The sequence below is a fragment of the Haemaphysalis longicornis genome, unplaced genomic scaffold (genome assembly GCF_048455015.1).
Source record: "Haemaphysalis longicornis isolate Haplotype H1 unplaced genomic scaffold, Haemaphysalis longicornis Haplotype H1 scaffold_1, whole genome shotgun sequence".
Lineage (NCBI taxonomy): Eukaryota > Metazoa > Arthropoda > Arachnida > Ixodida > Ixodidae > Haemaphysalis > Haemaphysalis longicornis.
The window spans coordinates 196,024,990-196,050,357 of NW_027526203.1; the positions used below are offsets into that span (position 1 = coordinate 196,024,990).

General features: G+C 47.6%; 1 protein-coding gene and 1 non-coding gene across 2 annotated transcripts in view; both read right to left on the reverse strand.

The window, feature by feature from the left end:
* The window catches only part of LOC144140633 (nose resistant to fluoxetine protein 6-like), a 131,738-nt gene that overhangs the window by 99,976 nt on the left and 6,394 nt on the right, over positions 1 to 25,368 (reverse strand). The window lies entirely within an intron of this gene.
* On the reverse strand, positions 4,991 to 5,063 carry Trnat-cgu (transfer RNA threonine (anticodon CGU)). Its single transcript has one exon. It is a non-coding gene; the product is annotated as a tRNA-Thr (tRNA).

Consider the following 25,368-nt stretch of genomic DNA (forward strand, 5'->3'; position numbering starts at 1 on the left):
GCATCGTCAATGTTAAGGGTTTGCAGAAAACAGCTTGGCAAGGAGTCCACCCATTAAAAAATATAATAAAACGCTCCTGTAATGGTGCTTCGCTCAGGACTTCTGAAAGTCAACTGTCGTGATTGGTTCCTCAAGCAGTTTGAACGGAAATAAATATCAGTAAAAGGAAGGGAATCAAGACGGGGGCTCCAGACAGGGCCGCACCATTCACCCATGACGGAAGGACTTTAAACACGAACACAGTGATTGATTGAACTTACGGAGAAGGCACCTTTCCTGCCCAAGTTAAACAACTGTCCTGCTTTGCGGAAAGTCATTCAAGGACTCATCGTGCAGAAGTGGCTGATGCAATTTTATAAAGTCAATGTCGGCCGAAATGCGTTTCCCGCTGATCCGGCGGTGACAGCTCGGCAGTGACCAAAGCAGACCTTGGCGTGCGCAGCGTGGCCATTCATGGACTGACGGCTGACGCACATTTTCAGGAACGGTCATGTGCCTAGGTTTATGTTCTTATTTTTTATTAGCTTGCACAATACCATTGTCTTCGCGAGTGATGTGTGTGTACCTATATGAATGGTCATTTGTTGCGCGATTCCCAACTTCTTTTCAAAGACTTTCCTACGCTGCCAGTCTCCCACTCACGTGACTGTGGCTCCACCCGGTCAGCTATAGTGTAAATATTGGTCGGTTACTCCCCTGGCCAAAACAAAGGCTCTGGTGTTTTAGAAAACTCCCCAAACCTTAAAAGTGGCCCCGGAAATGTCGCTAATATCTTGAGAAGAAGACATTAAAAAAAGACAAGAAACCACTCTTAACAAAACAAATCACCAAAGTGTCGCTCATTTGTTAATCACGGTCACTTATGTTACACTCTTATCTGTGCCTATAACGACATTGGTCTAGAGCGAATGACAAAATTTGTCCCGCTATGTCCGTACGTCTGCGTGCTTTGCTGCAGATGTTGAAAGGCAAGTCTTTCTTCTGCGCCCTGATAAAACTCTCCCTCCTCTCACCCCATTTTACCCGTCGTGCTCTCTCCCTCCCTTCGCGCTCCTATAGAGTGCTGATTGCAGTGGTGATGATATGCTATAATCCGTTCAATTATCCCGCGTTACCACAGCTCGCGCCCCATCTGTTGGAAACTGTTTTTGTTCGGCATATTTCATTTTACTGTTTGCCTTTATCTCGCCTCTCTTCGACGTGGTTTTCAGCGTTTATTTGCTATGGTAAAAACCAAATGAATGGGTATTTTTATTGACAAGAACGTTTACACCCTCGATTGCCTACTTGTAGGTATATTGCCTGAAATATGCTTGAGGTTTTCTTTGCCCAAAATAGTGGCCACATGTACGAGTCAAGGCAGCAGTTTTGGTAGTTGGGAATGATATGCCATTTATATACTTCGTGTTCAAGCATTTTTAACTTGTTTTTTGTCGGGTGGTTGGATCGAGTGGCTGTCAGGCAGGCATGCAGGCCGACAGACAGACAGACAGACAGACAGACAGACAGACAGACAGACAGACAGACAGACAGACAGACAGACAGACAGACAGACAGACTCAAGAAGGACTTGTAGGACTATGTAGCTCAAGAAGGACTATTTCCTTTCAAGATAAAAGTGGCGTCTTCGTCGTTGGGGACAGTTCCATAGGTTTAGCAGGTTTACATAGCACCGAGCAGATGTCACTGGCAGCCACATCGTTCTCCTCCCTTGCACTGCGTGAGCTCTGCCCAGCAGGTGGAGATGCCCGTGCACTTTCCACTCGGTGGCTGCGGTGTGTGCGTCTCCATCAACGGACGCCCGCGGCTTGCGAAGGGGAGAATCTTGCGTCACGAGATGACAGCCACTCGGTCCAAGGCGCACGACGCCGCGCCTGACCTTCGCCTGCATAGATGGCTGCGCAAGGTCGCGCTCGTCCGCCTGCACACTGCCGGCGCAAGTTCAGCGCTCTTCGCCATGTGTGCGTCTCCCCGTAAGGCACGCATGCGGCGTCGACTAATCGTGGCTTGGCATCTCTGTCCATGGAACGCTGCGCGGCACTTATCACGACTTCAGGCAGCGTGTATGCCTGTCAGCGCGTGCGACAGGGGCTCCCCAGCTCGACCCCAGACGTTGACAGGCTGCAACTGAAGGACACTTCCACGGAAACGCCGCGTGCTGTGTTGTTGCGCGGGCAGACAGCGCCTTGGCGTCTCCTGCTTCGGATCCTTATTAGTTCGAATGCTCCTCAGATGAGCAGTGACAGCTGCCTCGTGTTGCCAGGTTATGCGGGAGTGAGAGAGAAAGCAGTTCCTCCCTTATTCCAGTTATGTAAAAATGATGCAATTTATCGAGCGCTAAACGGGTAAAGTGCCATATATATATATATATATATATATATATATAGTAAGGAAATGAGGGACTCGCTGAGGAAATACACAAAGATAGGTCGACAGTCTACAACGCCAAAGGAGGCAGCCTCCTTTGGCGTTGTAGACTGCCGACCTATCTTTGTGTGTATATATATATATATATATATATATATATATATATATATATATATATATATATATATATATATATATATATATATATATATATATATATATGTGTGTGTGTGTGTGTGTGTGTGTGTGTGTGTGTGTGTGTGTGTGTGTGTGTGTGTGTGTGTGTGTGTGTGTGTGTGTGTGTGTGTGTGTGTGTGTGTGTGCGCGTGTGTGTGTGCGCGTGTGTGTGTGTGTGTTAGGTATTCATGTTAGGTATTTTTGTTTCCTGCGCTTGGGGGTGGTAGCCAGAGCCACTCGGACTACTCGGGGTGAAAGGGACCTCCTTTTTAACCCCCGGGTCGTGACTCGAGTCTCTACGACATGTTGAGAGTGGTCGACCAGCTTTGAACCCTCTTAAGCTCCCTATGGCACCAAGACTGCCAGAACAGAGGCCCTCGCGATACATGTAGCGAATCAGAATAGGAAATGAGGGGCTCGTTGAAAATAAGACAGAAATAAGGGTTGGCAGTCAAGAAAACCTCGGAAAGCAAAGGGGAGGATGTGGTAGGTCATTGAAACGGATGAAGAATTTGGAAAGAATTCTTTATCCGTATATATATATATATATATATATATATATATATATATATATATATATATATATATATATATATATATATATATATATATATATATATATATATATATATATATATATATATATATATCCGGGTGTCGAAACGGTTCTACCCGCCGTTGTTGATATTGCACAATCAATGCTATTCAGGCCTTTTTTTCTTTTCTCATCATCATCATCATTATCACCAGCCTATCTACGCCCACTGCAGGGCAAAAGCCTCTCCCATTTATCTCCAATTACCCCGGTCCTGCGCTAACTGCGGACCGGGTTAATTTTTCTTTCACGTACCATCAACTTCGTACACGCTCGCGCTCTTTCCCCTCCATACAATTGAACACTATCATGCTCTATGTAACAACAGGGGAAATGAATGAGCACAAATGTAGCAATGGTCTGTTGCTGCTGCAAGCGCGAGCGTAGTGCAAGCTGACCAAACGAAATGTCATTCTCGGCAGCTTGCAGGGGATATAAAACGACTTTGGGCTTCCCTAGGTGCGACTTTATTGGAGCAATCAGGCTGCACGAGTGCTCCAGTGCATAACAGCAAAAGTCCACACCCGATGTGTGCAAACTTTTTGCATTTGTTTGAAAGGTTCGATCCCTGCAAATTGCTAATACTTGACAAGTGTGACCGCAGGAGCTACTCAGGGACTGAGCCGTTTGCTGCTGATGCAGTTTTGTCTCTTTCAGATCTGCTTTTTTTCGAAGGTGCACTTGTACTGACTGCCCAACTCGCTACATTGCTTCTGCTGCTACTCGTTCCGGAGGGGAGTACTGCTGTGGACGAATTAAAGAGCGCCTACCCAAAAAAGTTCCATCTCATGATCCGCGCGTCAAATTTCCCTTTCTTTTTGTAACAGCATAATCTGTTATAAGATTCCGCAATCCAGCACACAGAACGATGGCCGGGGGTCAGGCGGTACGGTGACATACTGATTATAATGCACACATCCGGTATAGCTATCGCAAAAGGAATTGCAGTGGTCAGAGCAGGATTGCAGTGACTGAGCGTTAACTAAAGCTTACTTTTAACAAAAGTGTGGCTAACACATTCGATAAGGTGAGGGCTAGTGACCAAGTAATCTAATTCATTGGTAGTATTTATATGCCTGTTGTAGGATTTTTCTGTTTTGTTGCAAACATAAAAAAATGTGCGCCATTGGTATTAAGCGCTGGTATTTGAACGCGCCAGTACGCAGGCCTAAATTTAAGGCTTCAAGGTTAGCGTGATGGGCGATTCCATAGGGACGATTGCGATTTCAACAAAAAGGAACGGGCAGAAAATATATCCCACCGTCAAATCTTTTGGCGGTGGCTTTATGAATAGTCGCTAGAACAACATGAAGTCTGGCCGAGAAAGTAGGTGGTACATCGTCGCCACTTGATCTGTTTTTTTAATATCTTGTAATTGTTTAAAGTTTGTTTTGCAATTGCGCCACTGCCGTTGGGGAACAGCAACATTTTTAATTTTCGTTTGTATTTTGATTTGACTGTCGTGTTAAACTACTAATTTTTTTTTTCTAATTTCAGCGATAATTCAACTCATCGAACCGATGCGCACGTGGTTTTGTCGAACCGGAACTGAACCGGAATGAAATTATTTCGCCTGTCCGAACCGGTATTTTTTCGGTTCGACACACACACATATATATATATATATATATATATATATATATATATATATATATATATATATATATATATATATATATATATAAAGATATATATATATATATATATATATATATATATATATATATAAATAAGGGTTGGCAGTCAATAATGCCTAGAAAAGCAAAGGGGAGGTAGGTCACTGTAGAGTGCGGTAGGTCATTGAAACAAATGGAGAGTTTTGAAAGACAGACAGAAAATGAAGAAAAAATGCCCGCCGGGTGGGATCCGAACCCACGACCTCCAGAATACGCGTCTGGTGCGGTGACCACTACGCTACCGGCGGGGCTGTTTTCCCTCTACTTTCCCGGGTATTTAAGTTAAGGTATTTGTACCCTGCGCTTGGGGGCGGTAGCCAGCGCCACTCGGATTACTCGGGGTGAAGGGGACCTTCTTTTAACCCCCGGGCCGTGACTCGAGCTCTACGACATGTCGAGAGTGGTCGACCAGCGTTGAACCCTCTTAAGCTACCTATGGCACCAGACTGCCAGAACAGAGGCCCTCGCTATGCATACAGCGGAACAGAATAGGAAATCCGAATTGCCCATATAGAGACCAAGCAGGACAGGCTGCAAACGCAACCTTCGAAGTTCCCAATATCCAGCTCCATGCGGAGACTCGTTCCCCTCGTACAGAGCATCGGAGTCCTTGCGCTTCCCATACAGGCCAATGTCTAGAACGCAGAGACCATAAAGGAGCTCGGAACGGGTGCGCACCAGACAGCCGACCTCATCTCCATGATTGTCATTCTGCATCATTGAATGAAGGAGGCTAACGTCATTATATTACTGCCGGCTTTCGTTCTTAACCGCATAGCGTATGTGACGCCTTTCTGTGTGCTTGAAGCAGATGAACAGAAAAAAATGTACAAAATCATTAAGCGAGCTATAGGCAGGCACTGGACATATCCGTCACGGCAGCGAAGGAACGTTTTTAAGCGATAGGGCTGCACAATACCCTAGATGAACACGTAGAACATCATTAAATAGCCAGGTAGAAAGACTCTAAAAGCACAACATGCACACACACTCCTTACGAGAGTTTCACATCACCTATGAGACCCAACAGGGAAGGAAGATAGCCGGCGTTACCTAGCAGAGAGCACATATATACATACGCCCTCTGCCCAGGAACATGCATCCCGTGCATAACTTTAAACGCAGAAACGAAAGAGCCGAAGCATTTCAAAGGCGATTCGAACGCTCCGATGGCGTGTCTACGTAGACGTGGCCGAGTACCGCGGCTACATCGCCATGGCCATAGCAGAAGTCGATCGACCGGGCCATGCTACAGCCTCCTCAACGAGCCGCACGGACATTCCGGAGGTAGGAGAAAGGGCAGCCATTTCTGTAGCGCTTGCCTCTACCACAGCAAAATTTGTAATAAGTGATTCCAAATCATCGATCACGAACTTCCCAAATGGAAGGGCCTCCTCCGAGGCCCACAGAAATCTCTCAAGATTAAAGAGTCAAAACTCCGAGGGGTCAAATTGTGCACCCTGCCCTTCCGGGAAACGAAAACGTTCATGAGAGCTCGAGCTCACTGCACCCTGGGAAAGTGGCAGTCAGTAGCCTGGCATCTAATCCTACACTGTCCAGAACCCGCTGGAGTGCAGTCATTGTTACCGTGGACTCTGTGAGAGAAAGTGTAAATTATATTCTGCAAGGGCCGACCTTGAACCCATTCTATGCGCCTATTCCCTTAAAGACAATAGCACATTTCAAGCTCTATATAGCATCATTTCCTCGGAGCAGTGGCAGACCATGCTGCTCTGTTCAGACCGAGACATTCAACTCCGGGTGCTCCAGATGACCAACAGGGACCTTCTGGCCGCCGTCTCAGAGGTGGGGGGGGGGGGCGATGGAAGAGGACTTCCGCCTAACTTCTCCCCTCACCCTTCCTCGATAAGGGTACTCACTCATTACACAGAACCCAGTTAAGGATGGGGTGAAAAGGTGATATATCAGAGGGTACATTACAGTTGTAACGTAACCTATAACCAGCAGCACAACCAGCAGCACCCCCTCTCCATCCCGTCCTGCTCCTAGTCCTTGGAGGCTTATCCTGGACAGCCCCTCCCTCAAGGACCAGCTCCTGCTGGTGGCAGAGGAGTGGCCGCGTCCATGGCACTCGGATTCCTCTGAGCCGGAGTCTCACCATCCCCCTCCTCTTGTAAAGGCCAATAAATTGCGTTTCTCCACCACATTACAGAAATTTAGAAATTTCTTTTTTTTTTAATCGATTCATTCCAGAGGGCGCTATAAGAAAGTGTAAACTTTTAATGACGTTAAATGCGTTCACTCCGCCAATTTCGCACCTTCAATGGGCGCAATAGGCTCCCCCGCAATCGGCTAGCGGCTCAGCCTAAATGATTGACGTTGGAAATCATTCTGGTTTTCTCCAGGCTGTGGACTTTGCCTAACCAAAGTTAGGCAAAGTAATCCGTACGGCAGTATATCAAAGGATAAAATTGCTCTAGGCGCATCGTTCCGGAATGATGTGTGCTGCACAATTTTCCTTCTAAGCGCTGAATCTGAACAACGTTCTTTCATTTCCCGCTGGATATCCAACGGTTTTTTATTCTGCAGTGCCCGCATTGAAGCTATACCTGTAATTATGGCACGGAGGGAAAATGCTGCAGTTTAAGCACTTGCTCTTTTTATCAAGAGCGCCCGCTGCTATCTCGTGTTTGCCGAGCTGTGCACACGCGTGTTCGGGCGCAGCAAAGTGCCCGACGTTCCCAGATACCCAGTATTATGTTATTTTGTGTGTCTTTATTCCTGTTCTTTCTAGCAAGACTTTTTTTTTTTTGAACAAAGGGCAAGCGAGGGCTATAGCGGACGCTTTCGCATAGAACGCACACGACTTTATGGGTGCGTGAGACCCTAATATCACTCAGTTGTGTGCGGTAGCCCGCTGTCAAAATCTTGTCTCCACGCCGTGTGCCTACGTGTACATCGAGATCTTGGTCAGGGAAGTCGCTTAAGTAGAGTGACCGCTTTCGAAAGAAATAAACAGCAGCCGCGCAAAAAATGGGTCCGCCGGTAAAGACAACCATATATCTGTAAATCAACACTTAAAAAAAAGGTCGAAGCAGTTACTAACAGAACACTAAAAAGCTACTTGTCACAGTATCCGCTAGGTACTTGGCGCTTTTAATAACTGGCCATGAATAACCTAGCAAAAAACTGCGCGTGTCAATGCTGATTGGCTGAGCGCGTAGCACTATATATATAGACACATTCAAAACGCACATATAACGCTTAGACGACAAAAAAATGAACAAGAAAATCAACGGGATGCAAATGGAGAGCGAGAATAACACAGTTATCTTAGAAATACATCTGCTCTTCTTGATTTTATAGCTAGCAGCGGAAAGTCCTCTGATCGAATCGGTGGACTTGTCGCAAAAATCAAATATTTTAGCGATAGTTTTAGATTTTGGAATTTTAATGTGAGCATATACAAGTCAGCATGTGGATTTGCAAAATCTTTTTAATCGTTATTTACAGTTGGTAGCTATTATGTTCAATAATTCATAGAATTTTGTTACTACCAGTGAATGTTAGTATCACACAAGCAGCAGTTACGAAGTGCACGGTCCAGACTAGTGACGATTGCATTTAGGTTCCATACTTAGTGGTAGGACCTACGTACCATTCTGGGGGTAGTGCAGTTCGTAAGGAGTTAGTAAATGCAACCCGTTACTACCTTTTCACTAGCATTTCTGTCAAGAGTGCACGTCTATAGACACAACCTATTATATTGCTTTCTTATCTTAACGAGATTCCGCTGCAGAGGGAAGTTAATATGTGGCAAGGTGTAGAAAAAACTTTCAGACACCCACGTATTTCGGGAGGGGGGGGGGGGGGGGTGCCTCTCCGGATGAAATTCAGCTCTCTGTTTCCTTAAGGAAGCGTAGGGTTGAAACACGGAAACGGAGACTCTTCCCCCTCCCCCTCACCTGTTATCTCTCAGTTGGTAATGCGGACATACCATCGCGCAAATCAGTCCTAGCGTTAACGCCTCTGATGGAACGTTAAATAATCAAACAGCAACCTCCCATCTCTTGTTTTTCGTTTTTAGCCCCGCTGACACAAAAGGACACCATGACCACGACATTACATATACTTGTGTCTTAGTTTTATTTTGAAGCAAAAGTAAAAAAATCGCGCCAATCCACCCCGTGAATGTGGTTGGAAAGCAAAGCTGTAAACGGCACCCATAACGATTACCCATGCGACGTCACTTAAATTCACTCACATCGCTCTACAAATAGTAAAACCAGAGAGAAGTGAAATGCACTTAACCACACCATTTATTACTTCAAAGATATATTCTTGGTAAGGTTAAATCAATGCATGATGCATGAACGGTGTTTGGTTGAGTTGTACTGGTGTAGCACAAGAGTGGAAACTTTTGTTATAAAATTAAAGTAAGCTCCAACCAGGTGTTAGACGATCTGACTTCTCCGTCTCTGCGCCGCGGACGGCGACGAGATTTGCGGCAGAGAAGGAGGAAGAGGAGGAAGAAATACTTCTGTTCAGATTTCTGAACGGCCCAGAGTGCAGCCCTGGGGAGTGATTCCTTCTTCTTTGGGACCCATATGCAGTCCGCGCGGCCTTTGTTCTGTCCACCCGCTGAAGCTGGGTAGGTAGAGAGAGCCTGCCAAGCAGCATCTCCCATTGCTCTTGTTGGTTAGTTGAAGGAAAGAGAGGAGGGTGCTCAGGGCTAAAGTTGCACACCCCGATTACGGGGCGGAGTGTTCCTACTTCTGAGCAAAATTTACATTCAGCGTCGTAGCGGTTCGGATGCATTAAGTGAAGACGCGTAGGCTGTGGGAAGGAGGCCGGATTTTATGAGCCGTAGGGTAGTTTGTTGTTCTCTGGCAGGTACGGTCTGTCTCAGAAGGCGATAATGCTGGTTTATCTCCTTGAACGTGACAAGCGGGTGACTGTCCTCGTGCAGCTCCATAGCACGGGAGGTAAATGCGCAGGCTTGTTGGGTGGGCGTATTTGTTGCCCTCCATTGAAGCGTGAGGGGGTGTCCAGATGAGCTGTATGGAACCGTTTGGGGAGTGGTTTTTTAGCACGCGCAGTGCAGGTCAGGACACCCAACCCGACTGGTAATTCCAGTATGCTTGTTGGGAATTGGTGACTACCCTCCGAACCCCTGGTTGAGTGAGAGCCAAGGTGATGGCTGCCTCTTCTGCTGCCGTCATTTCTTGGGTCCTAAGCGAGGTACACGCAAGGAGGTTGGTTCTGGAGGTAGCCACAATGATGGCGTATTACTGCCCTAGATGTTTGGATGCGTCTGTGTAGATAACTGCATGATCCCCACCGAGGGTGGTGTTTAGCGCTTGAGCCCGTGCTTTTCGGTGACCCTCGTCATGTAAGGGGTTCATATTTCTAAGCAAATAGAGCATCTTTAGTTTTAGTCGCCAAGAGTCTGGGAGTACGTCATGCGGAGTGACATTCTCGGCTGTCCAGCCAATCTGGTGAAGCATGCGGTTACCCACCGCAGTTCTGACTCGGAGCTTCTGGTTAGAAAGATGGCCTTTTATCAGCTCTTCCGCCGTGTTGTGGAGCCCCGTGCTAAGCAGCCTCTGTGTGGACGCACTCACGAGAAGACCAGTTGCCTGTTCGACCGCCTTTCTAATCATTATATAAAGCATCTCTATGTCTTCCTTGTGGAGAAGCAGACAGGGGGTTGACGTAAGTGACTCTCGAGAGGACAAAAGCTTCAATTAATCGAAAGGTACCGGATTCCTTTAGGCCTCGCTTCTTGGTGGCAACTCGCCTGATCATGTGTATGATTTGATTACTGCTGTTTCTGAGGCGCTGCAAGGAGACGTCACTCTTGGTGTTAGCCTCGAGATGTAGGCCCAGGATCTTGATGCTGGGGCTTGGTGTGATGGCCTAGCCACCAAGGAGTATTTGGATGTATCCCTTTATTTGGCGTGAGGGCGGACGGCAAGGAGAGCTGTGATTTTTTACGTGAACACTCGAGGCCACAGGCTTTAGCAAATTGGTGTACTAGAAGTGAGATGCCATGCATTGGTGTGAGCTTCATTTAATTTTTGTAATTCTTAGCACATGAGCAAGGTGCGCACAGGGCCGCTAGACGGGCGTGAGTGGTCGCGTGACGCTTTCACGTGGCATTCAGCGAGAACGCAGGGGGTAAACCCGTAGATGTGCTTGGTGAGTACACCACCTGTCTTCCCCGTCTTCGTGTGGGCTCGTAGCTAAATCGGTAAGACAACGGGCTCTCGCTTTGTTAGTCTATTAGTTCCAGGTTCGATTCCCGGCGGTGCCAGTGAATTCTTTTATTTGTTCGCTGGAGTTTTCTGGTGACACCAACGGTCGCGAAAGAACCCTTGGGGGGTAGAGGTAAAAAGCTTTGCTTTAAAACAAAAGTTAGCTGAAGAACAAAGCAGTTACATAAGCGTAATGCACTTTATTTTGCTGGTGAACAAAAGAAAACGGGTTCGTGCCCGTTCAGCCAATAACTCCAGCCGTTTACCTTTTGCCTTTTAAAAGCACTTTAACTAAGCTCTACACAACTATAAGGTTTTGTGCTTAGACGTCCAGCAAACGGTTCACTAGATATTTCTCTTTCTCTTCGTAGTGGGTGGCACAGCAGACCATCTCCGACCTCTCCTCCCAGCGCAGCCTGGTGGAGACGGGCGAAAGCCAGGGTATCCCGGACTCGGGGAAATCCCCCACCAGGAGGGCCCACACATCAGCACCTTAGGCTCGCCTGAATAAAGTTTACTTGTCCTTCTCCTTCTTCTTCGCATTCATACCAATGAGCAGCAACGTTCGTGAACACTGTAACGCACAACCTCTTCATGCCCACACTGCTGTAGTGGAGGAAACGAGTCATAAAGTACGCAGTATTATTAGACCTGCGACACAGCCAGTGAACTGCGCTTCAGTCCTTCCTGGCGACGAAGCACGCTCAGAGTACAACACCGAGCACCACGTTGGTCAGAATTAGGTTGTTCCCGACGACCGCCGTAAAGCCGCGAATCTCAGAAAGGAAATCATTAGCGGCATGCTGCTTTCCTTACCGCACGTTTGGCCATCTGCAATAGCTTAGATTGTGTAACATTCGGTGAGTTTACAGAATTCCTCTTATGAAACACATTTGTAGTAGCCTGGAGACGTGGAAGGGACAGCCAAATTTGTTCGTTTGAAACGACAGAAGGTAGGCATGAAAATTAAGGGGGACACAGAAAATCCAGCAATGTCTTTCGAGAAACTGGAATGATCCGCTACTCCTCCCTCGCATTGGCTTTAAAGGAACAAAGCCATTTGCCCCCGGGTCACCAATTCCATGGTAAGGTAAGGTAAGGTAACGTAATGTAAGATACGGAGAGAGTAGGGGGGGGGGGGGGGTAAGGAGGTAGCGTGGAATTCGGAATTTGTGGGGGATTTGCGGGTCTGTATACGCATGCATTCAGGCTGATCTATGTGTCATAATTTAGGGGTCAATCCCCGAAGGGGATTATGATGACGAGTCATCCAGAAGCGATGGATGATGACTACGAAGAAATTCAAATGTGCCGCCAAGAATTGGAGTACAATTGTGGAAAGTCCCGATGAATAAACTGGAGGAAGCGGGGAATAGGACAATGACAAGCGTGGTTGACGTGAATGTAGCCTATCAGAGCACGCCGCGACTGCCAGGAAAAAGTACTTAAGCACGGGACAAGAGAGCTGATGAGGGGGCAAGGATCCAGGAGGAGAAAGCAGCACGCCATCTTGAAGGGTCACGCCAAGGGGACGCTGCCACGCCACCGACTACGCCAACCAAGCCTGGGCAGGAGCGGGCCAGCATCACATCGGTTTCTACGTCTATAGTCGCACCACCAACATCTGCATTGGTGGCCCCAACGGGGACGGTCGAGCCCCTGTGGCCAGCGTCTACGCCCCGACGACCTCCGCTTCTACAGTCCAACACGGCTACGTTCCCAGACCAACCCGGAGTCTCCTGCTGCGAGGGCCGCCACAACGGCAGCCACCCAGGGCCTTCCTCTCGACGCACAGCGAAATCACAACGCCGGCCCCACGACAGCCGGGTGCAGCAACGCTACCACCACCCCCGCGCCGGACGGCCACCGTTCTCACGGCCACGCTACGTCAGCGTCACGTCAGCGCATAGGACAACGGTAGACCAGTCCCCTAGGGACTAGCCTGCTGGGTTCCATGCATTATTATGGGGTAATTAGTATTTACCTTGTATAGACTTTATTGCAGTGACTTTGGGTTCTAGTTGATTATGTGTCCTCGTTGTGTTTATAGTTAGGAGTTCAGTGTGATTTGGATTTTGTGTAGTGTGGTTTGCTTAAGTGGCGAACCAAACAAATACTGGTTCGGCTATGGTTCGCGAACCGGTTCGGGAGCTTGAACCGGTTCACAAACTGGTTGATAAAGCTGAGTTATTAGCGAAGCACAAAAAAAAAGTTTTCTACTTTAAGTCACGATAAAAATCGAATACAATTTTTTCCTCGTTCAAAATACTGGTTTTATTTATAAACACACCCGAATGATTGTCTAAACTCTCTTGGTTCATTAGAAGCAAATGCTTAGTTGTGCCTAGCGTACAATGTTTTATACTTCTTTTCTTGTTTCTGCTTTTTGCTGTTTACTGCTTGTATTATTGTACGGTTGATATTGTTACTGCATTATGCCCCTCCTGCTTGGGCCTCCATGGCCTGCAGTATGTTCTTAAATAAATAAAATAAATAAAACGTACCAGCCACTTTTTCGCTGAGTCCTTATTTTACTCTAGAAACTGCATGAAGCCACCACAAAGTGGCATGACTGTGGGATTTATTGATGCCACTTGTTCCGTCTGAGTGCTAACAAGGAGTGAACACGCTTCCAGCACTGTTCCAATTATTTCCCTATTGCATCACTGCTGACGTTGTGTGGCGGAACATTTGAACGTTTTTCGATTTTCGACGTTTCTTATCTTTTCTGGTGAACACAATGCCCTTGAGGCCATCCCGGGGTTGAGCGAGTTACTGAAGGCTTGATCTTTCAAACAATGCAAGGTGGGCTTTGTCTTCATGGTTCATTTAGCGTCCCAAGCCAAGCGTGTAAGGAGACGCAGCAGAAAAATATCGCCGACCACATGCTGCGGCACCTTCGGCATCGGGCTTGCTAGTTGTCAACAAAGAGGAACGCTTCCTGCATTCCTACACCAAAAGAACCTACAAAACAACTTCCACGTAAACTTCCACTCCCACACAACAGAGCGGTCCATCCGCCTGTGATGAGCAGCTTTTCCTGTACAAGAACTATATAGCATCAAAAACTAATTCTAATGGCAATCACTGAACCCGAACGTCTAGCGCCCAACGCTGGGGACACCTCTCAATTCGAAAGATTACAATCTCTCGAATTTCGAATTGACACTCGAAATTTTACATTGGCACATGTCTTCTGTTTCATGTCTTTTTCGTACAACGAGGCACCTAAGTCTTTCGCAATAGAAGCCAGCATTGACTGTCCTGACCGTACGGAACCAAGAAGGCTCGTGTAGCTCAGGGCGGGGGGAGAACACGTGGTGAAACATGATGAGAGCAGGTGCATTAGAGGTGGGCACGGGCTCAAGCCTACCTAAAATCCCGAGCAGGCCAGGCCTGTGGGACGGGTTCGGGTCACCCGACTATCTTTTCACCCGGGCCCTAGCCGCAACCGGGCTGGACCCGGGCCGAAATAATAAGGCTTCGCTCGGGCCGTCCGGCCGACTTGGGTTCGGCCCGGTAAAGGGAAGCAATAATGAAGTTCTCTCTCCGATTGCACAGAACTTACACACGTTGGCTATGCGGGCTAAAGTTTAAATCGCGTCGTAGTCGTACGTAGTCCGCCTGCATGCGCACTTTCTCACAAAATTTTGAATACTCCTGCTGTGGATGGTTGACCTTTCGTGCATTCTTTCCGCCGACAACGTGTAAATAGGTTCTTTTTTGGCGAAAAAAATTATTTTTTGAGGCAATATTGGTTGTATTGGCATGGTCGGGCCCGGGCCGTGTCCCCCTGTTCTGTGTGTTGGAAACTTATTTCTTCGGCCCACTTAGCCCTCTTTTTATCTCTTTCCTTGTTGCAGGCGGCACCATCTTGAAGGCTGCGCCGAGAGTGTGGCATTTCTTTTTGCACCCTGTTTGAGCTACCAGTAAGAATATGCCATTGCAATATTAGTGCACACTCTTTTTGCAATGTTGCGACCACGAAGAGAGCGTCCATGGCGTTTTATATAAAGGAAAAACGAGTGCGGGAGATTGCGAAGTTGATGGTGCGTGAAAGAGAAAAGCCCAGAATAACATTGATCGGAGATTGCCAGCAACAGATGGTCGAACCGTTTTGAAGTGAACCGGTAAATGTTATTTCTTTTTTCGGTTCAATTGCGGTTCTGGTTCAGCGGGCTAAAAAAATAACGAGTTGTGTTCGGGTTCAGTTCGGGTACAAATACCGGTTCAGTTCCGATTTTCGGTTCAGTTCAGTTCCCGTTCGACATCCTGCTAAGAATAGATGTGCGGTTTTTCCAACGAACTAACGGCTTGCCCTTCTCCGTTTCCCTAAGCCGGCCGAGACACCACATGAGGCTATGCATGACGTCATTCCATAAGCGCGGACTTTTTTTCTAGTCAGAATGTATGTTACGCCAGGCTCCAGCGAAAACATCCACACGTACGTATGTCCGAGCATCACAAAGCCCCTCTGCCAAGACTTTCTACCGCTTGATATACTATCCACGATGGCGGGGTGGTTTAGAGCGAAAATAAGAGCCAATTGTTGACAGGTTTTGCCACTCCACAAGTCTCTGATTAATACCACTTATGCCTCGGTAATACGTTCTTAAGGACGAGAATTTTATTTTTGATCACATAAATGGATGTATACATGCCTGATTAAAATAAATCGGGATTTAACACGCTGAAGCCTTGGTGCCGTAGTGGAGGGCGGCGGATCAATTTAGGCCAGTTGGGGACTTTTAACGTGCGCTGAAATCTCGAAACATGGGCCTTTTCGGTTTTTAGCCTCTATCAGAACAACGGTAGCTGTGGCCGGAACCAAACCCGCCTCCTCGTACTAAGAAGCACAGCAGTAGCTTAGCCCCTGAGCCAATTGCATGCGTGGCGCCGGTGAAAAAGCTGTCTGTATACGTACGCGCGTGCATATACACGCGTCACAAAGTCCGTCCTCGTCAAATTTATTCCGCTCTAGGTACGTACCCGTCGTGCTGATGTTGTGGCTAGAGCCAAAATTAGAGCAATCTGTTGACGAGTTATTCTGCCGCAAGCGTTTCTAATGAATCCCGCTATGACACTCTATATACATAACTGGGGAGAAGTATTTTACCTTAGTCATCACAATCTGAGTTGTGACCAGTTCCTTTATTAACCCTGAGTTCGCATGTCTATTTGTGAAGGGGAGCAATTATTCCGCACCCTGCGACACAGCCGCACGAGCGAGTCACTTACGCTACTTTAGAATTTTCTTTTTTCTTTTCATATCCTGTCCTCAATTTTTGAATTAGAATTAGAAAGGAATGGCACCATTCCTTGCCCCTCCCTCTATCTCTTTTGCCACATAGGTAGCCAACGAGGTGGCACTAATTTCCATGCCATTCCTATCTTTTCTTTCTTCTTTCCTTTTTCGTTACCTTCGGAGACACAGTCACTCCCAAAAAGACGTCTCAAGCACCCAGAAGAGGGTAGCATGCCACCCTCTGTGGCATTTTTCTTGGTCTACGGCCCCTTCTAAAACCCCTATTCACAACGCTCGGCTCCGGCCTCTCTCGTTTTTTTGTGTGTGTGTGTTTTTGTGTTTTTGCCTTAAAAATGCCTAACTCACATCCCTAATATTTTCAATGAAATTAACGTGAGGCAGCAATCACAAAGCATTTTCGCACCCTATGACAGTGTGCCACCTGCAGTCGCAGCATCCGACAATACGTTACAAAACTGCCATTACGCCAAATGACGCCCTCCCCACCTTCCCCCCTGTATTGTTCTTTAATTAACGGTTATTGTTTTTATGCCACCGCTATAGGATTGTCTATACGCCTGTTTATACACCTGTTCGCAGCAATTGTTTTTCAAAACCCCTATCCAACAGCGACCTCATTGTTGGCTCCATGGGTACAATGGTGAATAAATAAACTGGTTTACAGTTCAACGCCAAGGTCAAAGCTCACGCGCGTGCACGTGCGCCCTACTGTGAGTTTAGGGCTTAAACAGTTTCAGGAATACAGGAATTGGAGGTATGTCGATGGGGTATTTAAACAAAATGCTAGCCAAGGGCGCGCTCTGGACCCAGATATGCACTCGTTATCGCAGAGAAAGCAACTATATATCGTTACTAGTTTCTCCCTCACAAAAAGTAAGTGAATACGTCACTCTATCGTTTCTAAAGATGGAAAGGAACGCGCTACTATAACCCGGAGGACATACCGAGGTATAGTACGCGCTCCTTTCTGGCCATGTCGACAACCGGATAGGCAGAAAATTCTCTCAAGCATTATGGCTACAATCAAGTGTTTGCAATTACAAGTGCAGCAATAGCTAGTCGGCTGTGCTCCCGGGCGTACATTAAAATGCATCTCCCGCGCGGTTAAATTGATGCGTTATAGAAAGAACAGCGCAGTTGAGTTTCAAGAACAGCTCTTGGATCGTCGTAGCTTAAGCAACAACCAGGAAGCGGTGTCAAGTGTATATTCTCGGGGGCGCCGGTACGTGCAGAATTTCTTTAATGATAGGGGCAAAGGGGGGAATAAGAAGTGAGCAGAACCCAAAGTGAATTGGGAACTACCCTTATTCCACAAAGCTAACTTAACGGCTAAATCAGAAACTAAGCTTTGTGTCCATGTTTTCCCTCTAACTACAGACGTGAGCCACGCGGTCCAGTTCTGAGCTTCTCTTGCGACGTTGGACATCGCGTACAATGAGTGCGCCTTTGCCCAACAAGGGCGCGCGATGGCGATGTGCGCGACCTCCAGTGGGAGGAAAGTATTATCGGGAGCGGTAAAAAGGTGTGGGTTACAACGGGAAAAAAGTCGGACACGCAGCGCTTCTTGTATGTGATTACGAAGAGAAAGGTGCGAACGCTTCGGGACAAAGCGGACAACAGCCCTTCATGCTCTGAATGCTCTGGCGAGCATTTTTATCAATCCAGTCACGCCAGGGCAGCCACGTCCCCGCGTTCTTGGTTTGTTCGCTCCCGTGTCGGATGTCTCTGTATCTATTCGCTGCGTGCGTTTCGCGGAATGAAGGTCTAAAGACCGCGCACGGGAATGGCGCCCCGATAAATCCTTCTGCTGCCGACCACGAGGTTGCTCTCTCAATTTCCTCCAACGGGGGAGCCAAGCATAGAAGAACGAGAGCAGGAAGAGGCAGAGAATGTAAGAGGATCCATGATATTAGCCTCTCGGTTGACTCTAAAATACCACGTGTGGCCAGAAGTAATTTAGAGCCGTCTGCTGCTTCGGATCATTTATGGCGAGCCTTTGTGGAACTCGCGGATGCTACCGTGATTTACGTTGCTTTCCGGTGACCAGATAAGACACGCCGACCAAGTGGCTCACCTCGTGTCTCGTGCACGTTATAACATGCACGTAATCCGTGGAGCGAAAGCGGTGATGAAAACTCATTTGAGTCTGCGTCACCGCATATCACCGCATGTACAGGGTGTTACATCCATAAATGGAACACTTTAATTTTTTTCCCTGAGCGAACCGCTGCTCCGTTCACGCTCAAACTTCCCACGAATGTTGCATTTAGTAGTCTAGTTGTTTCACACTAGGAAAAATGGCGGTACTTGCCTGTTTATTCTGAAAATAAATAAAAGCGATTTTCGCCTATGGGAAAATGACGGCCGATTTGGACGTGCAAGCTGATCTTGGAACGACAGAACCACGTGAGAAATCCAATACGAAAAGGCGATGGCGATTCTCGCTAGGAATGACCCAAATATGGTAGCAGACGATCAGAAAATCTCTTTCGTCGATAGTATATGACGAGAGGAAATGGTTACATAAGAGCTCATACGGATCACAGCAAAGTATTCCCGCGGCTCATTGTTGTCAGTAGCAGTCATCTGGTTTCAGATCGCCTGTCGCTGCTGTGCCAGTTTACCCCACTTACCGAAATAAGGCTCCCGGATTTTTGTTCCCATTTGTTGCTTCGTTCTCGATTTACTTTTATTATTTTGTGCGTGCGTGTGTGCTCGTGACTTTGCTGCCTTTTCGTCTGCTGCCAATGGACTCAGACGCCATGTCACAAGCACAAACACGCACGCACAGAATAATACAAGTAAAACGAGAACAAAGCAACAAACGTGAACAAAGAATCGGGAGCCTTATTTCGGTAAGCGTGGTAACCTGGCACAGCAGCGACAGGCGATCTGAAACCAGATGACTGCTACTGACAACAATGAGCCGCGGGAATATTTTACTGTGATTCGTATGAGCTCTTATGTAACTATTTCTGATCATATACTATTGGCGAAAAAGATTTTCTGACCATCTGCTACCTCATTTGGCTCCTTCCTACCAAGAATCGCCATAGCGTGCTTGGCTTTGCATTTCCCAAGTGCAGCCGACGTGCCAAGATCAGCTTGCACGTCCAAATTGACTGCCATTTCCACGCGTTCCTAGCCGACTTGCTTGGAAAATAAAGTGATTTCTCTCTCTCTCACTCCCATAGGCGAAAGTCGTTTTTATTTATTTTCAGAATAAGAAGGTAGGTGTATACTGTCGTTATTCCTGATGAAACAAAATATACCACAAAATGCGTCATATGTGTAAAGTTTCAGCGCGAACCGAGCAGCGGTTCGAGCAGGAAAAAGTCGGAAGTGTTCCCTTCATCGATGTAACCCCCTGTACAGTCACTCTGATAAAAAATCAAAGAGGCTAATGACGAGTATTTTTAACTTAAAACACGCACAAGTTTACTTGAAATACATGCGCGGCCTGCGCTTTGCCATTGCGCATAGTGAGCATGGCGGTTTGCAGCAGGTGATTTCACAGCTCACTTCAATTTTTTTTATATCTCAAATCACTTTTTGATATCTCATGTCCGGCCTTGTTAATAATATAATTTTCTCTTTTGGGCGCATCAAATGGTTATTCAGGGGCACCATTGGAAAGAACCTCAAGTTTTTTTTTTCTACTATTAGATTGATTGTAGGGTTTACGCGCCGAAGCAACGCAGGCGATGAGGCGCGCCGTAGTGGAGGGCTGCAGATTAATTTTGACCACCTTGGGATCTTTAACGTGCGCCGAAATCTCGCACACACGGGCGTTCTTGCTTTTCGCCTCCATCAGAAAAGCGGCCGCCGCGGCCGGATATCGAACCAGAGTCCTCGTGCTCATCAGCACAACGCCTTAGCCCCTGAGCCACTGCGGCGGGTATTTTTACAATTAGAACGGAGACTCGCAAGAAAATTATGATGGTGTGCTCAGTTGCCGCTTCTCTGTATCCCACGCTTTTATATCAGTGGTTGAGACGAGTTTGCAGTTTTAGCTAGTTAGCTGCTTCTCCCGGCTATGAATGTGTAGCATTTCGTAAGTCGGAATACTAGAAAAAGGCGGGTTGGACGGAAGGGTGGGGTGGGGGGGCGGGAGAGGGGGGGGGGGGGTGCTGGTTTTGGCATGTCCTGCAGGTATTCCAAATGCTTAGTATTTATAGCGGCTCCGGGAGTTGCACTCAAGTGTGTAGCCGTACGATTTGCTTCATTGTGTCTGCTTAATCTGATCATAAACCTAGGAGCGCCAAAGGGCAGGGCGTAAAGGGGGGAGGGGCAGACACGCAGCTGTGCCAACGCGCCCAATTGTCTCTCGTAGTCTACCATGATGCGCAGTGGCTGCACCTTCTCTTGTAGAGCCCCTGGGACGCGACGTTTACAAGTATTCTCGGATAGTTTAAAATTCTTATGGTCACCGGATTTCGCTTGGAAGGCAAATGGCGTGGCTGCAATGACTGCAATGACTGCAATGGTTCTAAAGGAGGGGGGGGGGTGAACACCACCAAATGTGGCATCATCTGCTCAGCGCAACCTAAAAGGTACCATCGTCGTAATCATCATCATCTTATTCATGCCCACTGCAAGAAAAAGGCCTCTCCCCTAGACATCCAACTGCCCTACCCTGCAGCGCTGTCCGAGTTCATTCTTTACCGCCAACTTTTCTTACCTGCTCCCTCCATCGAGTCTTCCCCTACTACTCGTCCCATCTCGCGGCTCCATCACCCTGGTAGTCCACCGACCGTCCTTTCGACTCACTGCGTGGCCAGCCCAAGCCAATTTCTTCCTCTTAATTCGAGCTGGGATGTCTTCCAGCCGACTTTCGCACCCCGAGTCCAAGACTCTTGTCCCTATCTCTAAGCCTTACTCCTGTAATCCTCATTTTCATCGCTTGTTGGGCCGACCTAGGTTTTCCTTCTAGAAGTTTGGTGAGGGCTCAAGTGTCCCACAAGTTGTTGCAGGAATTCAGTACGGATTTATTGTATAAGATTCCCGTTCATGACAAAGGTATCCAACTGTTCATTACGTCAGAGTGCTCTCGTATACACCCAAGCACGTACTAATTCTACGCCTGATTTCCTTGCCACGGTTTCGATACACACTGACGACGTGTCCAAGATAGTTATATTTATCCACCTCTTCTATTATTTCGTTATCTAGGCTGAAGGGGATTCTGTCTGTGTGGCTGCCTAACATCAGTCTATACTCTTTAATATTAATACGCGAGCAATAGATGGGGCATGTCAGCAAAAATTTTCGTGTCGAACGCGTACTGTGTAGCAGAGCTAGCGACAGAAATCAGATAACGATAGAATGGAGAGAGCGCGTGTAGACAGCTACCTTTCAGAGTGGGGAGAGTCCGACGTTGCCAAGGGGACGTCAGTCTAAGCGCGGCTCCGCCGACACGCCAAATCGGCTACGTGGCGTCTCGATAGGTCCCGAGACTCCCGCCACCGCTTATGCGGTTCCACCACTTATACCGTTGACTCCTCATAGAGGACCGATGAACTGTTATGACAAATAAATTTGCACCGCCGCCGGCAAATGTGTCCCATTCAGTGGGATTCTTTAAAGTAATTTATGCTACAGACAGTGTTGATTCATTCCCGCTGAAATGTGAGCGTGCAAGGTCTGTTCTGTGTGAGCCGCTTCCAAAACACCTGCCTGCGGTGTTGACATCGCCCTAAAAGGACACGCAAAAAATAAGCAAAGATGTAAAATTATCTCCTTTTAAGCGAAAGCCTTAGGTGTCTCATCAAACAGGAAATGTCACCGTAGTCGTAGCGGTCGTTGTCGGCTTCAAACGGCATGAATTCTAGCAAAATGGCCGCCGCTGTAAACGGGAAATAAGCTGGGTCCATGTGGGATTTAAATCCGCTCAGCCAGAGGAGCAGTCAGGTGTGCTAAAAACAGCCCTAACTCGGCACCCTGAAGAGTGGAACCAGAATTAGCCGGATGTGTGCGCAGCGACAGGTGCTCGTGGTCGCACGGTCGTTGAACGGGTGAACGCGGAGGAGACCTCGGACTGTGGGGAAGTTGCCGTGTGAATTGCGGCCAGTCTGCCTTTTGGGAGTAACTCGCGCCAAAAGACAAAGGAAAGAAAGTGAAGAAGGAGCCGCGAACACGATACATAATCGCGAGTCTTTCGCCTTCGAGGCACCTAAGCAGAGTTAAGTTTCCGAGAAATTTTTCTTCCACGCCTCCACCCCCCTCTCTTTTTAGGGGCGAGAGAGAGAGAGAGAGAGAGAGAGAGAGAGAGAGAGAGAGAGAGAGAGAGAGAGTAAACTTTATTTGAAAATAGGAAGAAGGGAATGTGGAAAGAGTTACGGGTGAAGTCCTATTTCCAAGACTTGCTGCTGAGCTAGTTGGTACATGTTTACAAAAAAGAAGAAAACGTGGCGCAAACTAGACGTGGACGAGAGAAGATACGGCATATACAGGCGCCAAAGCGGTTTTGGCGCCAAAGGGGCTTTGGCGCCTGTATCTGTCGTACCTTCTGTCGTCCTCGTCTAGTTTGCGCCACGTTTTCTTCTTTTTTGTATCCTATTTCCAGGACCCCAGTAGCAAAGGCTCCCAGCTTGGCTCTCTCTAGCAGCTCACGCTGTGCCGAAAGGTCCGAGCTGGACAGTGCTAAATCCCAGGACTCTCTAGAGGTTTCGTAGATGTTCTGTTGCCATATTATAGGGCAGTTCCAGACTGTGTGGAATAAGTCTGGTCAATTTGCATTTGAGGCATTCTTTGTTATATCTCTCTGGGAACATGAGGGACAGTCTGGATTTGTGTGGGAAAACGTTGGTTTGTAGTTTTCTTATGTTTCTTGCTTCTTCGGCATCTAACATGTGATGCGGTGCGGGCATGGTGTTCCTCGCTTGCCTTCGTGTGAAAGGCCTGGGCTGGGGCTTTTGGCGTCTCCTGTCGTCGTCGTCGTCGTAGTAATCGTCGTTCGTCTCATGCAGCCACGGTACTTAAACACCGGGAACCTCGTTTACGCCTCGCACTAGAACGTAACGAGTACTAAAAAAGCACCGGGACACTCATTTACGCCTCGCGCTGGAGCGCTTCGAAAAGCGTACTAGAAAAACACCGGGACACTCGTTTACGCCTCACGCTAGAGAGCTTGTTGCTTCAAATACAAGAAATTTTTACAGCAAAGCTGTATACCCCCCGCCGGTTTCATACCCGTCGGCAAAAACGACAAGGCGCCAAGAATACACTTATACACTACATGCTTCGCCCCTCCCCAGGTTTTCTTTACCGCGGTACAGCAGTCCTTACGACCTGTTTTTTTTGGTTTTTAACAGCAGAGCTGTTTAGGCCGACACAAATCCGTCCGGCGTAAACAGAAAACTCCGAGCGCACGTGAGCGCGTGCCTCTCGGCGGCCGCCCTGCGTCCCGGCGCGAGCCGCCGGGCACGTGGCTTTAGCAAAAAAAAATACTGAGCGCACGTGACGGCGGGACTCGCGGCGACCGTCCGGCGTCGTCCAGGCTAGCGCGTGGGCTTACGCCACATGAGGAGCTCCCGCCGTCGTCGTTGTCGTCGTCGTCGTCGTGTAGGGACTGGCGCACCGCGGGTCCGCCGCGCCCAAGACGATGACGATGAATTTGTCAAGTCATCCTTTCCCAATCCACACGTGGAAACGACCGCCGGACCAGCTGACGAAGTGGAGGTCTACCGAGGCTAAGACGCGCTACACGATGATTTGCCCTACGCGTCTGTGCCATCGGAAGACGACGACGAAAGGGATGACAACGATTGCTGAATAAAACACTGTAGGTGTCTGCTTTACAGTTCCGTCCAAAACGGCTTTCATTTCCGAGGTCTGGCTGTTCCCACTCCCCTGGGATCCGCTGTCAGTGTGGCGAGAAGCTAGCTCGACCCCCAGCTTTGCTGTTTCGCCTTGGAGCGACGCCAAATCCGCACTGCGACGATTGTGCTTGTGTCGAAACAATTGAACGCATTTTATTAGAATGTGCGGCCTACATGGAACCGAGATCCCACTTCCTTGAAAGCATGGAACGTCTAGAACAGGGACCAATTACTCTCAGAATGATTTTAGGACCATGGATTCATCCGTCAAAGCAGCGCCAAGCTCTACGGAGTTTATTCTCTTATTTGGATGAAGCTGGCCTAATTTCAAAATTGTAAATTATGTGGCCCAAGCTCAGAACAAAAAGATGCATGTAAGTCCGCAACCGCGCCAAGTCCACGACAGTTTTTTTTTCTTTTTTTTTTCCTGCCCAGCTCTTCCTTGGGCCTTTTCTTCCCCCATCCCCAACCCACAGCAGAGAAGCATGTAGGCGTCTGCAAATGCCGGCAAACCTCTCTGTTTTTCCAATAAAGAGCCTTCTCTCTCTCTCTTCTCTCTAGCTTTGCACCACTAGTAGGGCAATTTTTTAGGCATAATTTAGGGTGGTAAAGGCATTATATAACAGATAAATTGATGACCGCACCAAAACCGATGACTGTGTCTTGCCTATGCTTCAGCTGCACAAACACGAAAGAAGCGCAGGACAGGGCTCAAGGAAACCTCGCGGCAGTGGCCATAATTCCCATTTAAAACATTCCAGAATCAAAATGCGTAAAGAAAAATGTGAAGCTGAAAACAAAAGGGTGAAGATTCCAGTTCGTACGAAATAAAAAACTGCCCCGCTACACACAATCTTGAAATTAAATATGCGCCCGTAATGAATACATCACAACTACTCTATGATTTGACTACTAATAACTTCTGCGTCCTGGTTCATTTTTGCGTGAGTTTCAGTGCTTCAACTGCTGTTAGCTTGTTCTCGAGAAAACACAGTTCTGCAGTAAAAAGCAATAATATATTTTGGTAATCAGCGGCTTGGTATGGAAGCGAAATATTTCCTATCTTGGCGAAAATATGAGGCGCTTGTACTAAAAACGAGCTACCCCCTCTTCCTCGTGTTTCAGTTCCTTTCAGTTTGACTTTGGGTGAAAACACAGTGAAAAGTGAAAACTCTAATGGTACACACCCTCGAAGGGGATGGATCAAGAGTCCCGCTATGCGTGTTTTCAGGCCATCACAGCTTCGCTC